At 34.8% G+C, this 17,158-nt stretch overlaps 1 protein-coding gene across 6 annotated transcripts in view; it reads left to right on the top strand.

The window, feature by feature from the left end:
* Nucleotides 1-17,158, top strand: part of LOC132197685 (transcription factor HES-1-B-like) — a 201,888-nt gene that overhangs the window by 72,097 nt on the left and 112,633 nt on the right. For 3 of the 6 annotated variants that reach the window (XM_059621141.1, XM_059621137.1, XM_059621138.1), the window contains exon 1: nt 9,446-9,706. The exons of the other annotated variants lie outside the window; for them this stretch is intronic. The gene's annotated coding sequence lies outside the window, so the exon portion shown is untranslated. Of the gene's footprint in view, nt 1-9,445; nt 9,707-17,158 lie in introns of those variants that run through there. 6 annotated transcript variants of the gene reach the window in all.

The following is a 17,158-nucleotide window of genomic DNA, read 5'->3' as shown; positions in this document are numbered from 1 at the left end:
TCAACTCTCAATCACCATAATGAGTCCCTTTTGAGACCTCAAAAGTCGGCCGGAAAAAATTAGATTAATTAATTTTCAAAATTAATTTAAAAGTTTTTCAATTATATTATTAAATCTGTTGATGTTTCATTGAACAAAATTCCTTCCCTCAATAATGTTTAGAGTAAATAAAGCAATTAAATAAATGAAATTCAAATAACTTATGATTTGATTTTTGCAAATATTTCTTAAAATATTTCTCATATTCCATGCGGATGGAGCCCCTTACTGAAAATTTAAAAGTAGGACAAAAAACATTAAAAAATTTATCTTCAACCCACATTGAGAATGACAACTTCAAATTCTATTTTTCTTTATTTTTATTCGCATACACACTTGCATTTTATCATTGCTCAACCAGAAGCCGGGCACTCGTGGAAACAAATACAATCTCATGGTTTTCCATTGAAAGCATTTTTTTTAAATACGATAATTAGACCGCTTACGGCCTCACGCGTATATTATATGGAAAAATAACATTAAGGTTGAATTAAATAGAACTCGCGTGCGACGGAGAAGTCTATTCTTGATAAATTATGCACACATTCGCATGCCGAGTTATTAAAAAACATTTTTCATCTCGGCTTAATTATCTCATGGCTATAAAAGAAAAAGTTGTCACACCGTAAAGAAGGCGAGTGGAAAACTAGATATAATTATGTTATGTCACAGTTGCGTTCTGTTTACCATACTCAATGAATGGACACGAGCGAGTGCGCGTGGTTAATGTATGTAATAAATAATTGCAACTTGCCATTAAAAGGCTGCATAATCGGAACAAATCAAGATCACACGCGCAAGAACGGCTTCATTAGAAGGGCTTGGAAGGTCATATTGGGATTCCATCGGACAAAATGTTGCACATTGTATCATAAATGTGTGTGTTCACGGAGAAAAAAAAATAAATAAATTGCACTGTATAGCAACGTTATAGTAATTTTGCATTCCAGTATACTTTTTTGCAATGTATTATAGAAGTATTAAACTGATCATTCGTTGGTGAACTATAAAAGGAAAAGCACAAACAAGAAATGTTGAAGTGTGTTTAAAATTTAAATTGCATGTTTTCAATATCTTCATTGTAAATTTTTGTGTTATTTAAAATTTTATTATCTTAAAAAAATCATATTAAGTTTCATGATGTCAATTTAGTCATAAATTATGCAATGACAATTAACTGAAAATAATAAAAAATATTATTAAACAGTTAGCTCTGATTCCAAAACTTAATCATTGAATGTTATATAGTGTAATTTTTTTGCAAAGAAAAAATAAAATAAATGAAAATCTTACAGCAATTTTTTTAAATATCGTTGAAATTATAATCAAATTCTTTGTCTTAAATTTGAATTTTCTTTATTTTATTAAAAAGTAAGTTATTCTCTCTTAATTCTATAATTTCTCCAGTCAATTAAAAAGTATCAAAAATTAATTTCTGCTTCAAAAAGTGCATTATAAAATATTAAATTTTTTAAATAAATTATACATTCCTTAAAATTTTTCTTCAGGCAACTTTGACATAAATTTCCAAGATGAAAAATATGGCTCGTTTCCCAGCTAGAGCCCAGCAGCCGCGCAGCAAATTAAATAAATATTGAGATAGTGCGGTTTGATATCAAAGGAGAAACCACGAGAGCTCTCATGGTGCTCACGCGGCTCGGGCGAAGACAGCACGCTGGCGGCTTTATCTGTGTGTGTGCAGACGAAATTTATGATATAGGAGCTCTCTGCTGATATACACATTTATACAAAACGCGCGCGGCTTTTCCCGAGATCAATATATAAAAAAGACCGTGCAGCCATATTTCATATCGCGCAAGGACACGCACATAAAAATAAAGAAACGCGCCATCCTTTACGACGCCTGCCGAAGAAGCCTGCTTAGCTCATGCGTTAGACGAGCTAGAGATAGTGGTCGGATATCAAATATGTGTGCTTGTAATTTCACTCTGTTTGGCCCACGCACGCCGCGCCGCTGCTGAGAAAACGTGGTCCAACTCAGCGTTAAATACGATCCAGCTTCCTGACTTCATCTTTAGCTCTCAATACAACTCTTTCTTTCATCCTCGCCGAAGGAAACGTAAACAAACTCGACACACACTGACTTACTTCGGATTCAGCGATAACTGAATTTCATAATAAGGAGCAACTCATCTGACACTGAGCTTCCTCTGGCATAAATATACAGAAAGATAAATTTATTAATTCGCCCCTTTATTCTCTACTTCATTTTATATAATGTGTAGCGTAATTAATATTTTATTTTGTTTAATTGAATTTGAACATGTTTCTTACAAATTAATTTCAAATTCAAGTTTGGTTCAACATTTATTAAATTTTTTAGTGGTTCAACATTTTATTATATTTTATGGCAAGAAATTTTTTCAAAAACCACATGAATAAAACCAAAACTACAAAAATCTATTATTTAGGTAAATAAATGTTTCAATAAATATTTTTGTCTATTGTTATTTTGATAATTTAGAAGTATACCTCAAAATGATATTCAATCTCTGAAACGTTTGCGGTGACTGGATACGCCTAGAAATTGATTTTTTTTAAATTAATGTCCTAACCACAGATGCTAAAATATTTATAGAATAAAACAAACTTATCAAAGATGAATTTGACCCTCGGTGAGTTGGTGAGTTTTAAAACAGTTGTATCTGAAAATATCAAATTTCATCATTTATTTCTGTTATTTACTTCAATAATAATTTTGAAGTTTAATTTTATAGAAAGTATAGATACATGAATTACGATTTATAAATAATTCCTGTTTTATAACTTTATTTCCCTCTTTGACCTAGGAATAAGCAGAGAAAATGGAATGAATTGGAACTTTTTTGAGCGAGTTAAAATTGATTAAATCTGAAGAAAAATCATTATTTCATTATTTCATCATCTTCTTCAATTATAACTTGAATGCGATTTTTCAATTGCGAAAGAACATAAACTCTGATATTTGGATATAGTTCATCGCGTTTGGTTCTGGAGATAAACAAAAAATGGGATGAATTTCAGGATGTAATAAATTAAATAATTTAATAAATAAAAAATATAATTATTTAATTTTTATATTTACAATTATATGCACTAAAAATTCATTTTGGAGATTTTAAGTGAAAATTTTATTTAACAGTTTTTACGGCCAACCGTATAGTGAGAACCGGAGCTTTTCTCAATATTGCAGCATTTTGCGGCGGGGCAAAAACGTTTACGAGAGGGAAATAATTACACTTCCATCGTGTTTTTACTCATTCACGGCGCGCATGCATTCCCGTGAGATCATTCTCATCCCTGTGGTCACGAAATTCGTTTGAAGAAGAGAACGAAGCCTTCATGTCCACCTGACGTAAAGAGCAGTGATACAAATCTGGCAAGATGCTGCTTGCATGGGAATCAAATGTACCAAAAGTGTGAGAGAATCATCAGCGTTGAAAAAAACAACAGTCGATGGGAATCTAAAAAAAATCTTATTACTCTCAAGATGCTGGGACAATTTTTTCTCCGAATGGTCAAGAAAGACACGGGAAAAGAAGATGTGGTAACATGAGGTGCACAGATTGTAAAGCATGTGCGTGAAAACGAGGTCGGCGTCTGAAAAATCTGTTTGAATAGACAAAGTCAAAAAGTGGGCTCACGCTGTTCTGCGCTGTGTGACCGCGGGGGCGATTGCCATTGTTGCTCTGATACAGAAATTGGTTTGTGCAGCTGCGGTGGACGCTTTGCTTTTCTGAACTCGTCAAAAACCACCATTAAAAAGACATATAGATGGAGAGACGCGCACGCCAGCCCAAGAAGAAAAACTTTTTTAACACAAAAGGCAGCCCTGCAGCGATGGCCCTTTTCAGGGCGAGAGCGAGGAAGCAATTCCGAGCCACTATTTCCTCTGCTACAGACCTAATGACGTATCATTTAGCAGATGTGCAGCTTGACGTGAAGTGTGTATAGTCGGGGCGTAAATTGGGAAAATTGTTTATGTTGACGGCTGACAGTGATCCACTTTATGTCACATTATCTGAATTCAATGGGAAAATCAATTTAGGAAAAATTTAGTTCTCATAATGCACCTTCGCAGATGATTATTTATTTATTCTTATCCAAGTATACTGATTGTGAAGATTTTTGCAGAAAGGTGTTTTCTTTTAATTTTTTTTATGTACACTAAAAACATTATTTATTGGATCTTTGGTAGTTAGTGTCCATCTGTTTCAAAACATTTGAGAGTAATTATAAAAAATTTTCTTTGGGTATATTGAATTGTATTGAATAAAATAGTTATTTGATCTAATTTATCACAGATTTTCAATTTTCGCGATGGCAATACAAATTTCATCTGAAAGTTTTATCACATAATATATATTGAAGTTTTTCTTGAACAGTTTATTTTTATTCGTCACAAAACATTTTAACATCAAAAATGACTTAACATAAAATGGATTGATATAAATCACATATCAGATTAATAAATCAAAGACGAAAATAAAGCCTGTTTACTAAACATAATTTGAGCTGCAGTTTTTTGCCAGGAGTAAGAGCAAAAAAAGAACAAAGAAAGCGGCATTCGGAAGTATCAGGCAGTCATCTAAATGCAAGCTTTCAGCATCCAGAAAAAGAAAAAAAAAATGTCCAAAGAACTTTATTACTGTTAATTTTTCTTTTTGTTTTGTATTTTGTTATGTAAAAATTTGTATGTAAAATTATCATCTTTTCTCTCAATTATATTAACTTGTATAATTTTGAATGTATAAATGATGTATCCCGTTATGGGCAGCAATTGCCTTTGTGATAGATCAATAAACACAATTTGCAACTAAATGACTTGCTTTGGAGGACAGTACCGCGGTACAGTTTTCCAACACTTTGCAAGGCGTCTTGAATGAGCATAATTTAACTTGGGAGCTGTAGTGATGTCCCCCTTCATGGCTAGAGTGCATGGCGTCTGCAAATTTTTCATGAGAATAAATGTCGTGGATTTAGCAAGTTTTTTTTACCACCTAAAAGCTGCTTTTCTATTCCTACTCATAAAAAAAAACGATAAACGCTAGCTGTAGATGGGAATAACTTTTTATTTATTAAATAATCAATAGTTTTGTAATGTTCTATCTGTTCATTTCTTATCAGAGATTCTAAATACATGTAATTGTTTTGATGAAGTACACATTAATTGTTACATCTAATTTTTATAAGCCCAAAAACATCTACTTTAATGCTATTAATCTGTAAATATTAAATGCGATTTATGTTGTTCAATAATTCCAACAAAAATTTCAAAATTAAAGCAAAATTGTTTTGATTAATGTTCAAGAATTTTAATCTTCATATTTAATCTTATCACTGAAAAGCAAAGCAGGCATATGAATTGTATCAAGTTCTCTCTCATATATATTTCTTTTTTGAAATTTAAAATAAAATACACACATTCTCAATACGCCAGCAGTCCTCATTCATAATTAATTCATCTTGCCGCGGCGATTAAAACGCTTCCACACCCGATATGCTTGAGTGGATGGACGGTCGATGCAAGAGAGTTGAAAAAAATGTGCCCAACAGGCAGTATTATTTTACAGAAGAGATCGAATTCGCCGAGCAGTTTCCTTTTTCATTTATATATTTACGCGCTGCTCTCCATCCTTGCTATGGCGCGTCCGTCGTGCCGAGAGACGGCCGATCAGATTTCAGGTCGCAAAATCCCCCTTTGATTAAATCAGCGTGACTTGTCAGGCGCGGTTATCGCTTATTCGCGTAGCACCTATTGTGCTGCATTTTAAAACACAATGCTTCTGCCTGAATGGCTGCTTAATGCGGTGAGCTGGACACTCGCCCTCTCCTGAGAGAAAAGAGAAAAATTCGCTGCACAGCATATGGGACACGGACGAGAGACGCGAAACCTGCTGCTCAGCAAAATTAAACTGATGGCAATTCTTTTTGCGACTCACGACACAAGTCAGTTCGCCTGAGTGCCCAGCATTCCGCGTTGTTTGGCACAGCAGAGTTGAGAAGGTCAGTGACCTATAAAAAATTTGTTCTGAATTGTAAAACTTCAAAAGTCACTGAAAATTTTAATATTTTTTACGATTATTTGGTACCTATATCATCTCTCTTGCAAAACACATCGATCAATACTATTATTAAGTTTTCATTATGTAATCTGACGTTGCAAATCTCAATATCAATAGGGTACAAAAAAAATCAATAAGATTTAAAGTGAAAAAATGAATATTTGCATTACATCATGGTAGTGTATACACGTTAAAATGAGTTTAATTTAAATTTTTAACAACTGTATTTAAGAATTGATTTTCAATATTAAAAATCTTATTTTAAAAGCAAGTAATTTTTTTATCATTCTAGATATACCTTAAAATCACTTAAAATAAAAGGAATTAGCAAATTTTTTTATTTCCACAAAAGCAGAACAAATTTTACAACACAAAAATGAGACAATACGCACATTTTTCTACATAGAAAACAGAAAAAATTATGTATATTCCACTTAATCAAACTAAAAACTTTAATAAAATGTTCAATTTTTTTTTTATAAATTAGATTAGATTAGAAAATTTTATTGAATACAACATGTGTATGACTTAACAGGAGAAGAAATACATTTTATACAATACAATATATTACTTATCTATCTTACGAGCAGCTTCAGACAAACTTAATTTTTTTTTAACTTACATTTTTTTAACTTACATTTTTACGGCATTCACTAAAATGATACAATCCAATTTTCATTCCACATTTTTCACAGTCATTGTTTATATTTATGTGATATAAACTTGTAAATGTAATGGATTTTTAACAAATAATGTAATATATGTATAATTATAATGTATGTAATGTAAAAGTATTTTCATCACGAGATTTTTATATATTTTAGAAATTCAAAAGCCTCAAATATCGTGTCTGCTCCCTCTTGTATTTCATAAATTTTTCATCGTGAACATGTTTCTGGTTTTTCATTTGTAAGTAAACAGAAAGCGTCACCATAATTCACCCTGATTCAAACTCCAGTCCACCCTTTAAATCACTTATCACTTTTTAGCAGTTGCCAAAAAACCTGAATCTTTTTCAAATGTCAAGTATGCACACCCCCGGCGGTTATTAGTTGAAAATTAGTTCCAGCAGAAGAAAAAATTGGCCGCGTGTTCTCTCTCGAAATTGGATCCCGACCGAGCGCCGTTTAAGATTCTCGGTATGGCTTTTGTCAAAAGCAGGGATGGTTTAAAGTGCATGTGGCACATATGTGCACCCCTAAAAGTCAAGCTGGGGTGAGGAAAGATAAATCCATCCGCGGCAAAGTAAAGCAAACACAAAACGCTCTGGTCAGGCAGCAGAGCAAAAAATCTCTTACTCAAACCTCAACTTACGATTTTACGATCTGGACAAATATCGCACCTAAAATTAGTGCGGAGCATTTTAGAGCACTCAGCAGGTGATAATAGAGATTTATATAAATTGCGGAGAGAGATAATCTTGATTCAGTCTGACGCGGCGGATGCGCCCATTAAAAGGGTCAGAGCAGTAAAAGTTTTGGACATAAAATTTTCTCGCCATATTGCGCTTCCTTCTCAGCCGGAATAAAGCTAAAATTTTAATGGGGGTCACAATTTTATTGTTGTGATAAAAGAAGAAGTGACGGAGAAGGAAATATATAATAATGCGCACGGCTTGTTTTTCTTAAGCCGGGGTGCGTTTTACTACCAAAGGGTGCGTGACATTTTAATTCATTTCATCCCTCGAATCTTTCCGCACCGCTCGTTATTTCGATGGGGTTTATAAATAATAAATTCTGCGCATCCGGAGCGTCTGTATACCATCTTGGCATTTTACGAGAGAGTAAAATATATGGAAAACCACCTGTGTGCATAGTTTGGGCCAAAGGTTACCCCAATATAAATCTCCCCGAGATATACGAGAATGTAACAAATTTGATTTTCGTACTTTTCTCACAAGTTTATACATCCACGTGTGGGCAATTCTCCTCGCCACGGGAAATAAATCAGCTTTATGAAGAAATCATACGAAATTTTCATTGTTGATCCCTCCCGAGTGAATTATTTTTATGGCCCGGTCTCACCTTTTGCATGAATAATTTTATTAACAGCTGTACAAATTGCGATAAATCAGAGTCTCCTCGCGGGGTTTTGTGAAATTTTGGATAATTTTGTTTAAAAATGACCTCAAAAAACCAATAATTTTTGTCGGAGCCGAAAACGTGACAGTGCGCAAGTGAGGGCGATTATTAAGATAGCCCAAAAAGATTTATAGCCGGGGACATACGCAGGGAAAAAAGCTCCGACGGGGGTCTGACCTGCGAGCGAGGTGGCATCATCTCTCACCCGCCAAGCTGCTGCCTGAAGTTTCTCTCCGAAATGTCAAGCGGCGGCGATTCTGCTGGCATCACGCTTCTTCCGTCATTATGTTATTATCAAAACTGGCAGGCCACACGCTCGCCTGCTCGGACAAAGAGCACGTTGGCCCACTAGGTGGTTTGGACACAACAAACAGAAACTAAATACAAAACTTTGATAAAGGTAAATACATAAAGAGAACCTAGCACGTAGCTGTGCAGTCTGTGCACCAACAGATCGTTTATATGGAACCTCAAATAAGGAGTGAGTTTATTTTTTATATATTCTCATTTTGGAATATTGATCTTTAAGAGTTACACAAAATAATTTCAACTGCCTATTTATTAATATTTTGCGCCCAAACCTTGAATTATTAAAACTTACAAACGGTTTTTTCTAGTATTCAGTTTAATAATTGTTTTATTACATATTGATAAAAATAATGTATTATTTGCAAGATAAATATTTTTGTAATAATTAGTCATTAATTTAAATCAAAATATTTTTATTAAAATAATTGCTTCCAATCATTTTACTTCGTCAAAATTTACAATTAACAAATGTGTGAAACTTTAACGTTCAAAAGTGTTCAAAAGCTACCAAAATATTAATATCTATTCTAAATAATTAATTTTTTTTTGACAAAATGCAAGAAACATAGAAAGTAAAGAAAAAAGAAAACGAAAAAAAGATTACATACTTGTTGCAGTGACCGGTTTGTCTGCAGATAATTTGAATATTAATTTTAGTTTTTCATTTATTTTTGATTTAATTGGATAGAGAAAGAGAGAGATTTTTACGGCAAGAGCAACTTTAACTTAAAATTTTTTCTTTACGTTTTGAATTTTATATGAAGTTTCGAAATTTTTTAATTGCTTTTTTTGAAGATACAATAAACTAATTGAAAATGTAACATGGTTTCACTTTTGTGAAAAAGCAAATCTACACACAAAATCCGCCAAAATCTTTTCTTTGCAAAAAAAATAACTCCTGGCGCTGCCGCTCGCGGCGTCTCTATCGCCCACATGTTTTTTTTTCAGTAAACAAACTTTATCAGGTGCACCGGCACGATTTTAGTTTTGGACTTTTGGCCAATTTTTGGCTGAAATCAGATTCAGAGTGAGACTTTTAAGTTTGAAAACCAATAGTGATTCGGAAGTGAGTTCAAAAAATTGACTCTGAAGTCTTTGAAGCCCGAAAAAGAAGTGCATCCTCATTTTCACCACGTGACAATTTTGCAACTGGGTGCAGAGATTATTGAGGAGTAAGACGTGCTTCAAATCATTGCAGATTTTTATAGCTAGGTAAGTTTTGCTTTAAAATTGGTCTGATTGGTCGCAATTCTATTTCATTAAAGTAAGGTAGATTATATAAAAATTGAATTTTTGGTTCCGAAATTAAAGGATGAAAAAAGGGAAATCAGTGCCGAAAACAAAAACCATGGCAATAATAACTTCGCGTGGATTTAATGAAACGCGTTTTGTCATTTTAAAATTAATTTTGATTTTATTTAATAATTAATTTTTTATCTTATGACACCCGTGATCGTGATCTTATTGTTAGATTAGGTTATTATTAGGTTAATCGTTAATCTCTTGCCGTAGTCGAGCGTGCACCCTTGGCACATTTTTTTGCTTCACAACCAACCTGACCCCTGTTCGGGGGTCGGGGGCTTCCTAGCTGCTCGCATGGGCCCCTTGCGATCTTGCCCCGGCCGTGCCACCAAGGACTTGCAATGAAACGCAGGCATTCGCCACTTCCAGCTCGTGCTGGCTCGGACGAAACGTGGCAAAACTCCGGAGTGCAGCTCGCGCCGCATACCTGCCGAATTCCCGGAGAGTCGAGCCGAAATATTCGCATTCCACAGACACTCTCCATTACCACAAAGACCCTCAGGCTGAGCATTGACGGCGGCCGAGCAACTCACTGAGCCATATTATATTTAAATTGTTCGCAGAACTTCTTGAATTTTGCATTAATTAGGGATGATTTTAAATAATTTATTATTTTATATATAAAAATATTTTATTCTTGATAATTAAATACGACTTGGCACTTCGACAGGTATAAAAGCACTGAAAAAGCAATATTTTGAGCCGTTTTGAGCAATATTAATGTTTTCTCTCTCTCTTGTTTTAAAATTTTTGTTTTGTCATTTATTTGGATGAGTTCATGTATGGGGCATAGTTGCCCTAATTTTTGAACCCAATAAACACTTCTTGAAACTAAAAATGATATTTTGATTAATTTGATGCACGCCGACGATATAATCTTTTGATAGGTATATAATTTTCAGTAAAGATCACGAACCAATTCATAATTCGACCTAATAATGATATTAGTTAATTTTCATCTCTCAAATATAAAACAGGGAAGCTGCCTCGCGAGAGATTAATCTCGTTTCAAGATCTCTTCTCAAACGTTGACCATTCAAAGTCTGCCGTGAGATGCTCCTTAATTTATGCAAACGGCTGCTGGAGAGAGGCTTGATCACAATAAGTAGCAGCATGATTAATGAATTATTCAAATTAACGTGCTGCTGTCGTGCCAGACTCGCCTTGTGCACAGATGCGCCGCTATTATATTATTAAAAAAAACCTAATGGGAAAAATCGCCAGGCCGCCGGCGTGCATTATGGAACGAGAAACGTCGTCTCTCGTCCGAGATATAAAATTATGTATTTCTCCGGCTCATAATGGGTTAATTAATGATACCTCACACGTAGATTATTCCAAACACGTCATGTTTTTTAACAAAGTTATGAAAAGCCTTTGAGACTCATTTGCGCGCACGAGATGACCACACAGATTGAGAGAGAAAATAATCACGCCGCATGTCTTGTAAAGAAAAATAATATCAGTAATCCCACTATTTATCGAGCACGACATGCGACTCGAAGTAATTTATTCGCGTGTTTCGTGCAAATCCGCTTCGTTTTTGTTGCGAAACAAGAAAGATCGCCGGCAGCTGCGAAACTCTTATTTTCTTCTCCCTCCCTCTCCATTTTGCGTTTTTTAATTTCGCACATAAATAATTTCTCCGTTTGTGGGAAGGTGACAATTACACGCGGATTTAACCGGTGGATGATGATTAATGCGACATTGTCCGTTGCAAAAATGTTCGACGTGGGCGATCTCAAGAGAGAGAGAGAGTGGATTTCTTTTTCAAGTTAATCGCCAACAACAATGACACAATTAAAGTAAATATATATAAAATTTTTGTACATTGTTTGCGTCTCTCGCAAATCCGCCTTTTCGCGGAATTAACTGCGATATAAATCATGCGCGCGATGTGCAACAAGACGTCTGCTAATGGATTTTCCTCTCTTTAATTTTGAGATGATAAATGACCACCAGAAATTCTCCAAATTGATTGCAAAAGACACAAGTACAAAAATTGATCGTAAATGGAATGTTTTTTATTTGAAATAAATACTGCACAATAAAAAAAAAGATAAAGAAAACTGACAGCCATTGATTTTCAAAGCTTATGTGGTCCTTTGAAGCAACGTTTGTATTAAAACTGCAGTCATTAATGCCACTTTTCAATTGAAACCTTATTTTTTGTCTTAATGAGAAAAATAACTTAAAAGACAGCGAGGGCTTGTTTTCCGCAATTGAAAAAGTGGTAATTTGTGTAGAGACAAGTAATTGATTATTTTTTATCTCAACAGCTTTATGTTTAAAAATGAATAATGTTTAATATTATTTTTTCAATGATTATTTAATTTAAGATAAATTATAATTTGTTTTTTCATAGTTTATTAATTTTATTTTTTAGTTATATAGCACGTGTTTTACATGTCACTTCTTAATGCAAGGAATATTAAAAAAAAAAAATACTTGCCAAATTGTTAAATAACTTGTGTGCTCTATATTTCTTTTAAGCAAACATTAAATGCTTTTGCTGGAATTTCATTTCAATTTTTATTTTCTCTGGATTTAATAGTTCTTATACACTAAAATTATTTCTCTTGAATTATTTGTAAGCTGATTTCAATGACCATACATCACCATATTATATAATTATACCGAAAAATATCTCTGTAATAATTTGTGGTTATTCCAAATGTAGATCAAAATTTTTAATTTTTTCTCTTCCAATATGTGTTATCCAAAATAATTTTTTGAAATACTGCGAAAGTTGTTTTTGTCGAAATTGACTTTTTGATAACTGATTTTCTCTGAAATGTTTCAAAGGTTTTAGTGTCAACATTATTCTTCCAGTCTGATTTTTCCTCTGAAATAAGTTGATTATACTTCTTTTTAAACTCTTTTGTTTAGCAGAAAATTACTCAATGAATGCCTATTTCACAAAAAAAAAATCAGCATCAAATTCTTATTGTTAATACTTGTGTTGGGATTAAAAGTTTTGATTTATTAAATGCTTTAAAAATATTCAACAATTTCAACTGTTTTATTTTAAGTTTTGAAAGCATAAATGCTGGTTTTAAAAATTAGCACGTCGAAATTCCTCTCCTGACGACTAAATTGTGAAAATCCAGTTTTCGCTCGGCTCGAACCGCGCCACCGGGTGATTTGCATAATAATGTTGGCAAACATTATTATTTGCCGTTCAATGGCTAAGTACACAATAATGCACGCTCAAGAGAGGGTAAAAATCCAGCACATTTGACATAGAGGCGGGTGCATTTCACACCGAGAGCGCAATAAGTATTATACAAGAATAAAAACTGGCCAACAATGAGTGTCAGTAAAAACACAGCTCATGACGCCAATTGCACAAACTCACACAATTAAACCCGGCCCAGGTGCGCGCGCGTGGTGAGAAAAATGAGTGATGAAGCGTCGCTCTCTCGGTGAGTATTTGGGAAGAAAGAGAAATAAGAAAAGCGTTGCTGTTGGTCGCGGGTAATATTTATTTGCCCATTGTCTAAGAGCGACACGCAACTTTCAGGCTCAGCGACACGAGATTCGTTTTATCAGCGGCGTGTTTCGTCGGCCGCCGCGCCACCCAAAAAGCCCTCACGCGCGGTGAGATATGGCCGTTTTCATTGTGTAGGCATCTTACAAGTGGCAAAGTGAAAAGTGTCATTAGTATTAACGCGCTGCCTGCGATGTAAAGAGGCGCGGAAAATGCCTTCTCGTCGCTCGGCGTTTATTAATTTGCGTCTGATAAACGCCCAGCCGTGTCGCGATTTAACAGCCTCAATCTGTTTTGCCGCGCGCCGGGTCACGAAGGGTGGTCCCTCTTTTGATCGAACGACTGGAGAAGGAGAAGCAAGATTTTTCGAGCGGTACACCAGGTGCAGCCTTCGCAAAGGCTTTTATTACACTCCATCAATCTAAAGGTTTATTTCGCTGCGAGGAAAGTTGCTCTTTGATAAGGAGAACATCAAATTAATAATTGCCATGACCATATAGCCATTTGATACAAGAAAAACATTGCGAATTGCTAAGTTGTTTCGAAAACGTTATTCATGTTAACTTTTGACACTAATATATTGAAAGAAAAAAAAATTACATGATCTCAAAAGGTTTTTTTAAGTTTAATTTTTCCAATGCAAGATTCCCCCTCCCTCCCTCCAAAATAGATAGAGACAATAAGTTATTTTCACTTTTTCTTTGACCAGGTTAAACCGATCTATATGTAATGAAATCTTTGCATGAAATGAGAATTTAAATTGAGGACAAACTTCAATGTCCATTCTTTTGCATTTTAAAACTATCCGTTTTATTTAATTCATTTTATTAATTTTTTGTTTGTTTTGCCGATGTTAATAAAAAACGATTGAACTGCTTCCAATGCAAACAAGGGACGGTGGCAGCCGTTGATTTCCACCGTTTCCAGTAAGCAAAATGCGGTCATGGAAAGATACATTTCCCCACGTTTAATGTTTGCACCTCTCAAATAACGTGAATTCTTCTCGATAAGTCACCTCCGAATACATCCTCCTAAATAAGGAATTTATCTGATGCGGCAGGGAAATTGAGACGCGCGAGTGAAGGAGCGAGTCGGTTTGGAGAGAAAAGCAAATAATGAAATAATATATCCCTCTCTTTTTTTGTTAAAAATCATTTATACAAAACGGAGGAGAGACAAATCCTGAGAGCATCTTTGATTCCCTCAGCGCCGAGGAATTTGTTTGAGGGTACTTTGTATTTATATTTGGTGAGCTTAATAAATATAATATTTGGTGGCGGCGGCGGCGGATCCGCCCGCCCTTTTGGACAAACACAAGTGCAGGTGCTCGTTTTCTGCCTCGGAAGAAAAAACGGCCGAGGAGCGTGGGAGGCGGGCGTTGCTTTTTCATGTTGGTCTTTTCGTTCGAAAAGTGGTATCGTCTTCTCGGCATCGAGCGCGCACCGACTACTCAGCAGAATGTGTAAACACCACTTAAATGGGTGCCCGCGTGCTCGAAACACGATTTTCATTTTCACAAGAGAGAGAGAGAAGCTGCGCGCCTTTTGATGAAAATTGCGAGATAAGAAAAACCGAAGCTCTCATCAGGGAGGAGAACCTGCGCGAGTGGGATTTCTCATAGTTGATTTTAATTTTGCGCAATCGTACGAGTTGAGATGGTGATTTGCAGCAGTTCGGAGTACATTTCACAATCAGTCAACATTCCAAGAATTTTTAATTGCAAAAACATTATATAGTTAGCAATTAAATTCAATCAAATTATTCCTACCTTATATAATTATTGAAAAGGTTTAAATATCAGTTTCAATATAGTTTGCATGGAAATCAATCCAGTTATATTTAAGTCAATTGGAAAAAAATGATTATCTCGATTTAAGTTCTAGCCTAAAGTTTAAAAAAGATGGAACTTCATTCACAAAAACTTAATTTTTTTTCTTATCAAGCCAAATGATTTAAAATCAAATTTTACAATTCCTGTAAATTATTAAATTTTTATCTTCTTTTATATGAGAAAACCCTTAAAACAGCGAAATTGTTTTCTTCCCCTTGTTAGGATTTTCTGCGCTTGAAATTTGTTCAGATGAAATATTATCCCCAACGAGATCCATCATTCGTCACCCTGAAAGCAACCCCAAATTTCACCTGCTTCTCGTTTTCAACGTCCATTTTTCACCGAATGTGCCCAATATTAAGTCATTAATCACAGTTAAAAAGAAATTAAAGCCACGTCTTTGCGAGACACAGGAAAATTTCCACCCCAAACCTCAGCGCCATGATTGATGTCCCTGACGGACCAGACGAAATTTATTTTTTCTCTCTTACCAAATTATCTTTTCCGCCGTTAATGATCTTTGTTTATTCTGAATGTTTTTGGTGGGTGCGTGCACAAGTCGTGAGCTTCCGCCCTGATAAGTGCCTCAAGACGCACCAGACGTTGGTTATTAATCGCCCGTATCTCTTTCGAACAACACCCTGCCTGCGTCCCAACCCTCTCGCACAAGGCAACCCTTTCGTTTTTTACATAATATTTTATTATACTGACGTCGTATTTCTCAATTTTTTTTTGTCCAAAGCGCAGACAAGTGCATTTGGCGGATGCGAGGGTGGAGGGCAAATGAAATATTGAACAACAAAAAATATTCATCTCTTAAAATTGTAAGAGTATAGAGAGCTTTAAAGACGCAAATTTTTGTAAGCAAGCTTAAATAATAATTAACCAAACAATACATAACTAGTTATTTTGCTTTAACTTTTTAATTTTTTGAAATTACTTAAAAAATTATTAATTTAATATTTTTGTCTTTGTTATCAAAGATTTTTTTATTTATGTTTTAATTTCAAACTGTTTTGTTCTATACTTTATTTTTCTAAAATAAATTCTGCTGTTAAAATTTTGAAATATAATTGCCGCTTGTCAACCAGTTTTTCCCAGCAAATTTTATATTGTGTGATATCACAAGTTTGCGTCTGCTTTGAAACATTTTCAAATAATTAATTATTATTAAATAATATCTTAATAGCAGTTTTGAGATAAGAGTTGTTAAATTAAGCCAAAATTTATTTCTTAATAAACATTAGATCCTTTGTATACCCATATGAATTTTAATAAAATTAAATGTAATTTGATAAAATTCAAAGTTTTCTTTTTTTAAATGAAACTTTTCCCCATTCCAATGAGCAGATTAGTCAAAATGAAGGCGCCAGTATGTGCTGCTTTGCTCCTGAGCCGAAGGAATAGTTTTCGGGTTGACCTAGGACCCGAAAGGCCATCAGCTCCTCGAATCTCTACACATGTGAGTAACGAGGCTTGCGTGCCCCTAATGGTCCTCGGATAGATTACGCCTCGGCGAATACACCACCCTATGGCTGCAGTAATAACATGAAAAGTACTATTACTTCCACCGCGCGTCAGCTGCCGAAACGAGACCACACACGTACGCGAAACTCGGCGCCTCCACGCTGTCCGAAGATCTTAACGCGGTTCGCGATAGGCAGGTCATGGTTTCGGTTTCAGTGGAAAATTGATTTTTTTTTTATTACACACTGTCTGGCTTTTTGTCTCCCATCGATTAGTCTTCAATAGTGTAAGGCTTCGTTTTTGCGGAGGGTCAGTTTGCGGTCTTCGGATTACTCGGAGGTAGTTTTTTCTTTATAAATTTTCACTCGGGTGATAACATTTCAACTTGACACTTCTTGATTGTACAGCTATGGCGAATCCTGCAAAATGCAAGGGCGTGATGATCCGTGTGGTGCGGATTGATTTCAAAAGCATGCTTGAGATATTAATACACTCTGACTTGTTGCGAAACCACAAGAAAAAGATGAAATATCAATTTAGGTGTGTACAAAATAATTGGTTTGGACTCTCCATA

The sequence above is a fragment of the Neocloeon triangulifer genome, unplaced genomic scaffold (assembly GCF_031216515.1).
Source record: "Neocloeon triangulifer isolate White Clay Creek 2 clone unplaced genomic scaffold, ASM3121651v1 ptg000012l, whole genome shotgun sequence".
NCBI classification, from domain to species: domain Eukaryota; kingdom Metazoa; phylum Arthropoda; class Insecta; order Ephemeroptera; family Baetidae; genus Neocloeon; species Neocloeon triangulifer.
The sequence above is the reverse complement of the archived record's forward strand: the minus strand, read 5'-3'. Positions and strand labels throughout refer to the sequence as shown.